Source organism: Brachyhypopomus gauderio, chromosome 2 (assembly GCF_052324685.1).
Source record: "Brachyhypopomus gauderio isolate BG-103 chromosome 2, BGAUD_0.2, whole genome shotgun sequence".
Lineage (NCBI taxonomy): Eukaryota > Metazoa > Chordata > Actinopteri > Gymnotiformes > Hypopomidae > Brachyhypopomus > Brachyhypopomus gauderio.
Window position 1 is genome coordinate 2,866,551 of NC_135212.1, and position 10,084 is coordinate 2,876,634.

The 10,084-nt window shown below is 44.1% G+C and overlaps 1 long non-coding RNA gene across 1 annotated transcript; it reads right to left on the minus strand.

Annotated features, from left to right (window-relative positions):
- Positions 1-5,076: 5,076 nt before the first annotated feature.
- On the minus strand, positions 5,077-5,522 carry LOC143508725 (uncharacterized). The gene is made up of 2 exons (XR_013129434.1): positions 5,361-5,522; positions 5,077-5,135 (listed from the first exon to the last, which is right to left on the minus strand). It is a non-coding gene; the product is annotated as an uncharacterized LOC143508725 (long non-coding RNA).
- Between the last annotated feature and the right edge of the window lie 4,562 nt (positions 5,523-10,084).

Genomic DNA, 10,084 nt, shown 5'->3' on the forward strand with positions numbered 1-10,084 from the left:
ACAAGGTCACAAGGCACTGATTCTAAAAGGTTTAGTCACATTAATTTGTTAACATATTGACGTTACGTGCAAATGTCACCATTACGAATATTTTGTTTGGGCGGCTCATTCTTCCTTTTGTGCAAAACGCCATCTAGCGTTAATTATGTGTCAGTACCAGCTCCCCTGTGTAAAGACTCAGCGGTCTTTTGACCGCCCGAGGCGCGCTTTAAGTAGGTGAAAACAACACGGCGCTAGTAGGAGGTGGTGAAATCGGTCAGATGACCGGCCCTCCGCGCTTCTAGGTATAAGTATGTAAATGAGGCGCGGCGCTTCTAGTGTTAAATGCTTAAAATTTGTTGCTTACCAAGAAGCCACCCATCACGCACTCTGCTAGCTTGTAATCTTATCCCAACCAGTGATGGCTAAGTTACCTTGAGAAAGTAATCCGATTACTGATTACTGATTACTCCTTTTAAAAGTAACTTAGTTACGTTACATATTACTTGATTTTAAAAGTAACTACGTTAGATTACAATTTACTTAAGTAGTTACATTCAGCAGCAAAATAAATTTTTCCAATACTCACTTTATTGGAAGTGCATTTTTAACAGTAACAATGTATTGAAGCAGGTTCGGTAACCGAGGCAGAAACTGCTTAATACAAAAATCCCGAGGAGGGAAACTTTATTGATAAAGCAACCCTGGCGCGCGCAGGCTCCGCCCCCCAGTGTCACTTAAAGGGCAAGACTCGCCGTGAGGAGTAGGAGTCGCTACAGTATCTCCTGACATTACGTTTGTGTAGCTGCGCGGTATTATTTGTAAATTTATTTGTAAACGTAATACAAGCGCAGTTCGTAGCGCCAAGTACTTCGTAACCTCGTATGAAGCTACGAACGTTTCGGGAAACCCACCCCAGTTCAGTCAGACAGCTTGTGAAACGAAATACCATTACAATTTCAAGCATTTTAAAGTAGGCGACGTTAGTCAAAATTCCAGCACTTTTCAAACGTGGAACACAAAGCAACATTAAAATTCATCAAGTAAATGTTCCTTCCCCTGTTTTTGAGGGGTGTTTCTTTATACTACCACATATCGTTACGGGAGGACACTGCAAAAAATGACTTGTAAAACGTGCTCGCGCTCTCACAGGGTCGCGCGCAGCGTGCGGAGTCGAGCTCTACGGTCAGACGCAAAAGTAGAACTGAGCCAAGAAGAAAGCAAAAATATATATTTTACTAGGGAAAATATAAATAGTAACGCACAGTTATTTGGATAAGTAACTTTAATCTGATTACTGGACTGGAAATAGTAGCGCGTTATATTACTCGTTACCGAAAAAAGTGGTAAGATTAGAGTAACGCGTTACTGACATCACTGGAGACATGTGTCCTATAGTGGAATGTGTTCTAGTAGAATGTGTCACTAGAGACATGTGTCCTATAGTGGAATGTGTTCTAGTAGAATGTGTCACTAGAGACATGTGTCCTATAGTGGAATGTGTTCTAGTAGAATGTGTCACTAGAGACATGTGTCCTATAGTGGAATGTGTTCTAGTAGAATGTGTCACTAGAGACATGTGTCCTATAGTGGAATGTGTTCTAGTAGAATGTGTCACTAGAGACATGTGTCCTATAGTGGAATGTGTTCTAGTAGAATGTGTCACTAGAGACATGTGTCCTATAGGGAATTGTGTCCTAGTAGAATGTGTCACTAGAGACATGTGTCCTATAGTGGAATGTGTTCTAGTAGAATGTGTCACTAGAGACATGTGTCCTATAGTGGAATGTGTCCTAGTAGAATGTGTCACTAGAGACATGTGTCCTAGTAGAATGTGTCACTAGAGACATGTGTCCTATAGTGGAATGTGTCCTAGTAGAATGTGTCACTAGAGACATGTGTCCTATAGTGGAATGTGTTCTAGTAGAATGTGTCACTAGAGACATGTGTCCTATAGTGGAATGTGTCCTAGTAGAATGTGTCACTAGAGACATGTGTCCTAGTAGAATGTGTCACTAGAGACATGTGTCCTATAGTGGAATGTGTCCTAGTAGAATGTGTCACTAGAGACATGTGTCCTATAGTGGAATGTGTTCTAGTAGAATGTGTCACTAGAGACATGTGTCCTATAGTGGAATGTGTTCTAGTAGAATGTGTCACTAGAGACATGTGTCCTATAGTGGAATGTGTTCTAGTAGAATGTGTCACTAGAGACATGTGTCCTATAGTGGAATGTGTTCTAGTAGAATGTGTCACTAGAGACATGTGTCCTATAGTGGAATGTGTTCTAGTAGAATGTGTCACTAGAGACATGTGTCCTATAGTGGAATGTGTTCTAGTAGAATGTGTCACTAGAGACATGTGTCCTATAGTGGAATGTGTTCTAGTAGAATGTGTCACTAGAGACATGTGTCCTATAGTGGAATGTGTCCTAGTAGAATGTGTCACTAGAGACATGTGTCCTATAGTGGAATGTGTTCTAGTAGAATGTGTCACTAGAGACATGTGTCCTATAGTGGAATGTGTTCCAGTAGAATGTGTCACTAGAGACATGTGTCCTATAGGGGAATGTGTCCTAGTAGAATGTGTCACTAGAGACATGTGTCCTATAGTGGAATGTGTTCTAGTAGAATGTGTCACTAGAGACATGTGTCCTATAGTGGAATGTGTTCTAGTAGAATGTGTCACTAGAGACATGTGTCCTATAGTGGAATGTGTCCTAGTAGAATGTGTCACTAGAGACATGTGTCCTATAGTGGAATGTGTTCTAGTAGAATGTGTCACTAGAGACATGTGTCCTATAGTGGAATGTGTTCTAGTAGAATGTGTCACTAGAGACATGTGTCCTATAGTGGAATGTGTTCTAGTAGAATGTGTCACTAGAGACATGTGTCCTATAGTGGAATGTGTTCTAGTAGAATGTGTCACTAGAGACATGTGTCCTATAGTGGAATGTGTTCTAGTAGAATGTGTCACTAGAGACATGTGTCCTATAGTGGAATGTGTTCTAGTAGAATGTGTCACTAGAGACATGTGTCCTATAGTGGAATGTGTCCTAGTAGAATGTGTCACTAGAGACATGTGTCCTATAGTGGAATGTGTCCTAGTAGAATGTGTCACTAGAGACATGTGTCCTATAGTGGAATGTGTTCTAGTAGAATGTGTCACTAGAGACATGTGTCCTATAGTGGAATGTGTTCTAGTAGAATGTGTCACTAGAGACATGTGTCCTATAGTGGAATGTGTTCTAGTAGAATGTGTCACTAGAGACATGTGTCCTATAGTGGAATGTGTCCTAGTGGAATGTGTCACTAGAGACATGTGTCCTATAGTGGAATGTGTCCTAGTAGAATGTGTCACTAGAGACATGTGTCCTATAGTGGAATGTGTCCTAGTAGAATGTGTCGCTAGAGACATGTGTCCTATAGTGGAATGTGTTCTAGTAGAATGTGTCGCTAGAGACATGTGTCCTATAGTGGAATGCGTTCTAGTGGAATGTCGGGGTAATTGTATGACTACAGCATGACACTGTGATTTCTCCATCACTCAGATTATACTGTTGTGTAGCCTGGGAGATAAATGGAATATTATTTTCAGTGAGTCTTACAGTAATAAATCCTATGGAATTATTGATTTATTTCAGTAAGATACCCTTATTCACAGTGTCTTTTGAAAAAACAACATATTATTTAATTGCTTTTTATTTTTTTTGTAATGTCGTGTTATGAAGCCTATTATATATGTTTCGTAAATAATTAATCTTCTGTGATGAGTGTAAATAGAACAGAATTTTCTACAGCAGTTATTGTACAGCCCTCACCCTCCACTGTAGTGTTGTGGCAAGTTTTGCACAATAATAAACAGCTGAGTCTTCAGACACCAGGTCACTGATGTCTAGGAACAGCTCGTTACTGTTTGTGTCTCTAGAGATGGTGAAGCGATTCTTGAAGGATCCTCCGTAAACTATGGATCCTTTACCCCATATGATCCCAATCCACTGCAATCCTTTGCCTGGTGACTGTCTGATCCAGCCTGTGCCATTGACACTGAGAAAATATCCCGAGACCTGACAGGACACCTTCACGGAGCTCCCAGGAGACTTAACCTGAGCAGGAGACGAGGTGAGGCTGATGCCATGGATATCTGAGAGGAAAAGAGGGAAAATAGAGATTATTAGACATGATTAAAGTCTAACTTAAAGCTTCAGTTTATACATGTAACTCTGGTATGAAGAGTTAAGTCCACTCACATGACAGAGAGGCCAGCAGAAGTAGAAGAGTCCAGCTCATGATTGCTCTAGGAGGAAATATGGTACTGAAGAGATGAACCCCTTTTAGCAGCCTTTCTGCTCTGTATGTGTATGTGCCTGTATCTGGGCACATGTGATCCAGGTCTTTTATTGGTGCATCTGTTTATTATATACAGTGCAGGTGGCTGGGAGTGATGCCACACTGGATATTTGCACGTCACATTTTACATATGTGACTAAAATGTGTACTGCATAAGCAAAACTTCCTAAAAGGTTTGTCATACTTTGCAACAAATAAAAATTTGTTTTGCTTATATAATGTACAGTATAATGTATATATTGATATGTATATTAAAGATATATATTGACTGATATTGAAGTCAACTTGCAAAGCAGGATGAAAATCAGCTGTGTGTGGTTCAGGTTCAGGTGTGTGTGGTTCAGGTTCAGGTGTGTACGGCTCAGGTTCAGGTGTATATGGCTCTGGTTCAGGTGTATATGGCTCTGGTGTGTATGGTTCAGGTTCAGGTGTGTATGGTTCAGGTGCGTATGGTTCAGGTGTGTATGATTCAGGTTCAGGTGTGTATGGTTCAGGTTTATATGGCTCAGGATCAGGTGTGTATGGTTTAGGTTCAGTTGCGTATGGTTCAGGTTCAGGTGTGTATGGTTCAGGTTCAGGTGAGTGTGGTTCTGGTTCAGGTGTGTACAGCTCAGGTCCAGGTGTATATGGCTCTGGTCCAGGTGTATATGGCTCTGGTTCAGGTGTGTTATTCTGCTCCCCTTGTGTGTGTCTAACACAATTCAGCAGTAAGCCTAACTCCAGTTGAATTAATACGTGAGTCAGGATGTAGCTTCCTTAGCTCCACTTTATTTTGATGAACCACGTACACGTTAACATGGAGTAAAACTGTAGGACAGAAATAAAACAGCTACCTTTAGCTTAGCATTGTTAAAAGGAGGTTAAACGCAAAATCAAAATGCTACGTTTGTCCCTTTAGCTAGGTTGCATTAAAATGACCCGAACATGAACACATAGGCCTCGCGCAATGATCAAATCTCACATTTACTGCAAACATTCTCCACGAATAAGACTCAAATAAATTCTACTTCAGAATATAAAATCAAAACTTACAGACGGTGGTGTCGATGGCATAAACAGAAAGCAGACTGCAGCGGATGATCTTGTTTACATGTCGCTGACTAAACAGAAACTAAAGAAAATGGCTGACTCCCCGTTACGTGCCCAAGCCGCCCTTCAAAATAAAAGGCTCGATGTACTGAGAGTAAATTAACATTGAACACTTGTCTTATAACAGATTAAAGGGCAGAACACTCCCCGCCTGGCATCTGTTAAGATGCCACATAGCTATACTTAAACCATAAACTTGTAAACATATCAGTCCCCATTCTTTAGAAGCATCACAACCTCTGTAACAGGCCTGAGAAGCTTTTTGGCAGCTCCATCCTTGATGACCTTGACCTCGATCCTTCGGACCTTGCCATCACTACCTGGGAAGGTGTCTGTTATGAGAGCCAACGGCCAATCATTGCGGCATGTGCGATCATCCTTCAACAAAACAACATCACCCTTCGTGATGTTGGGACTCGACTCTTGCCATTTGTGGCGGAGTTGTAGTATGTGCAGGTATTCGCGTTTCCAACGATTCCAGAATTCGTCAGCCAATCTTTGAACTTGGCGCCACTGTTGCTTATACAGGTCCTTCTCAGTGAATATTCCTGGAGGAGGTAAAACGCTCTGCTTCTGAGTGAGAAGCATTGTTGGGGTAAGTATCTGTGGAACATCTGGATCTGAGGAGACAGAAACTAGAGGTCTTGAGTTAATGATGGCTGTTACCTCTGCCATCAGAGTGCACAGGACTTCATGAGACAAAGTGGAGGAAGGAGTACGCATCAACATTGAGTCTAAGATTCTCCTCGCAATTCCCACCATGCGTTCCCACACACCACCCATGTGCGAAGAGTGAGGTGGGTTGAAACGCCATGTGCATCCTTGATTGCTTGTGTACCTCTGGACTTCTGATTCGGTCACCACCTTATGGAACTCCAGCTCTCTGCAAGCACCGATGAAATTTGTCCCACAGTCGGAGTGTAGCTGTTTGGAAGGACCACGGATGGCAAAGAATCTTCTTAAGGCATTGATGAATGAAGAAGTGTCTAAAGAATCAATGACTTCTATGTGGACCGCACGCGTGCTCATGCAGGTGAAGAGTACGGCCCAGCGCTTACTCTGAGCCATCCCTCCTCTTGTGCGCCTTGCTGTCACAATCCAAGGACCGAAAACATCCAGACCAGTGTAGGTAAAAGGTGGCGAAGTGCTCAGTCGTTCCGGCGGGAGGTCTGACATAATTTGTTTCTCTCCTTTTTTACGGAGCCTTCGGCAGATGACACATGCATGAAGAACAGCACTTATGCAGCGCTTGCCACCAAGTAGCCATATACCAGCAGCTCGAACGGCGCCTTCAGTGATTGTCCGACCTTGATGCTCAACCTGCTCATGATGGTGTCTGATGAGCAATGTGGACACATGGCATTTTCCTAAAAGAATAACTGGATGCCTTTCTCTGTCGCTTAAATCGGCAAGCTCAAGCCTGCCTCCAATCCTTAGTAGGCCTTCGAGATCTGCAGTCGGATTTAGCTTAACTAATGGGCTTCTTTTGGAAATTTCATCTCCAACCGATAGAACAGCTAATTCTCCAGAGAAGGAGGTCCGCTGTACAGCGAGAATAATTGCTGCCGTGGCCTTCGACAACTCATCAGTGGTAAAGGGTTTTGGACACCAGTGCCAACCATTACATCCTGTTGTCCTTCTGTCCTTCTTGAAAGAACGAACCACGTGAACAAGCGTGGCAACTGCTCTTTGTAAGGACTTCCAGGATGAGAATTTGGTAAACCTCTCAGGATCCAATTGGTTGACCTTTTGACTTGTGACACAGCTTGTTACTTGCGATCGGATTTCTACGTCAGAATCTGGATTGATGAGCTCAAAGGTCTCTAGCTGCTCAATAGTTGAGTGTGGTTTGCTTAAGAAAGCTGGACCGGTGAGCCAGCTGGTCCTAGTGAGCTTTGAGGCTTGGACTGACCTAGAAGCATGGTCGGCTGGGTTGTGTTCCGTAGGCACATACTTCCATTGGTTTGGTCCCGTAGACTGGCGGATTCTCTGAACCCTGTTGTGGACATACACATAAAAGCGTTTTGACTGATTATGAATATAGCCCAGCACCACTTTACTGTCGCAGTAGAAGGTAACAGCATCAACTTGAATGTTGATCTCTTGAACAATGAGTTCGGCTATTTCTACGGCTAGCACTGCCGCACAGAGTTCCAATCTGGGTATTGTTGGTTCATTTGGAGGTGCGAGTCTAGCTTTTCCGAAGACGAAACCCACATGTATCTGGCCGTTTTCGTCTGTAGTCTTCAGGTATACCACGGCGCCAATTGCTTTGGTTGAGGCGTCTGAGAAAACACATAACTCCTTCCGACTAGCATTGGAGCAAGAGGTACCAGTGTAGGTTCGAGGGATGTGAAGATGTTGCAATTCCTGTAGTGAATCTCTCCATGTCTCCCAAACCTCGGATTTGTCTTGAGGCAGCGGGCTGTCCCAGTCAGTTCCGTTCAGGGTGAGCTCCCTAAGCAACGACTTTCCTCGAATGGTCACGGGAGCAACGAAGCCGAGAGGATCGTAAAGGCTGTTTATGGTGGAGAGGACACCACGTTTCGTGAATGGCTTGTCTTTGATGGAGACTTGGAAGGTGAATATATCCCTTTTGACATCCCAACTCAATCCAAGGCTTCGGTGTGTGGTGGCTGAGTCTCCATCCAAGTAGAGATCTTTCATGTCCTTAGCATGATCTCCAGCTGGGAAAGCTCTTAAGACTTCAATGCTGTTGGATGCAATCTTGTGAAGTCTTAAGTTCGACTCTAAGAGCGATGCTTGGGTTTTTTGCAACAGGGAAATTGCCTCGTCTTCTGTTGGTGTGGAAAAGAGACCGTCATCTACATAGAACTCTTGCTCTATGAAGCGTCTGGTGTCTGACCCGTACTGTCGCTCTCCCTTCTTTGCTGCTCTCCTTAGACAATACGTTGCCACGGCTGGAGAAGGGCTGTTGCTGAATACATGAACCCTCATCCTGTACTCAATGATGTCCTTACTGGGGTCATTATCTCGATACCAGAGGAAGCGTAAGTAGTCTCGGTGATCTTCTCTCACGACAAAGCAGTGAAACATCTGTTCGATGTCGGCCATGATTGCTACTCGCTCTCTTCTGAAACGAATGAGGACTCCCAAAAGACTGTTATTCAAGTCTGGTCCGCTGAGCAGCACGTTGTTTAGGGAGATGCCGTTGTATTGGGCGCTTGAGTCGAAGACAACCCTGATTTGGCCAGGTTTCCTCGGATGATAGACCCCAAACATTGGCAAGTACCAGCACTCTTTCCCTCTTGGCAGTAGGGATGCTGGCTCTGCATGACTGTTGTCAAATATCTTTTGCATAAAGGCAATAAACTGGCCTTTCATTTCTGGCTTACGCTCTAACGTGCGCTGTAGTGAAGAGAGGCGGTTCATTGCTTGCTCCCGATTGTTGGGCAAAGGCGGCCTGGGGAACTTGAATGGAAGGGGAGCCACCCAACTCTTTGCCTTGTCCTGGAAAACCTCATTGTCCATTATTTGCAAAAACTGTTCGTCTTCTATGGAAAAGGCGCGTTTGTCATCATCTGCCGTTCTCTTGAAGACTGTAAGGCCGAGTGAGTCTTTATCCACCACGGCAGTATGGCAACTGTGAAGTAGCCTATTGACTGGGCTGAAGTTGCCCGTTTGCTTCAGATGGACGTGGTTTTCACAGGGTCTGAACAGTGAAGGTCTTCCATCTTCTAGTATGTTTGTCTTAAAGTTGTGGACAATGGGCTTATGGACCTTTCCCAAACACACATCGCCTACCAATACCCACCCAAGGTCTAGCCTTTGTGCAAAAGGAGAATCACCTGGACTGCTTATCTGCTGTCTCACCTTGTGAACCCGGAGAATGTCCCTACCGAGCAGGAGAAGAATCTGCGCCTCATTGTCCAGTGGGGGAATTTCACTGGCAAGGCTCTTCAGGTGCGGATAATGAAGAGCAGCCTCTGGCGTTGGTATTTCATCACGATTATCGGGTAAATCATCACATTCGATCAACGTTGGGAGCGGAAAGCTAACTCCATGATTCACGGCCTCTATTTGGTAGCCATTTGCTCTCCTGCCAGAGGCTGATGCTAAGCCAGCACAAGTCTTAAGGGTGTAGGGATATGAGCCTGCTTTGATTTTGAATAAGTTGAAAAACTCTGACCTGGCCAGAGATTTGTTGCTCTGGTCGTCAATCACAGCATACATTTTGATAGCTCGTTCAGGGTGCTCTATTGGGTAGACGTTGACCAGACATATCTTTGAACAGGATTTTGACTTAAAGCGATCGCCACAAACTTTAGTGCACAGAGGACTTACCTCTGGCCCTGGCGCATTACCTCTGTTTTCAGGCTCCCCGCCGTCATCTATCACGGGACTCGAAGTCTTCGCGAACCATTGAGGTGGACCAGGGTGAAGAGCCGTAATGTGCTTGTCGCTGTCGCATTCATCACATTTCAGCATGACTTTGCAGTCGCGGGCGAGATGAGTAGTGGACGAGCAGCATTTAAAACAAATTCCTTGGTCCCTCAAGTAAGCCTTGCGTTCTTCGATGGTTTTTAGTCTGAAGCCACGGCACTTCTTTAAGGGGTGAGGTTTGTTATGGATCGGACAATGCTTGGCCCCATCCTCCTTAGGCAGTGCTTCGTTTTGTGTAAGTCCGGTGGAGACTTTGGTCTTGT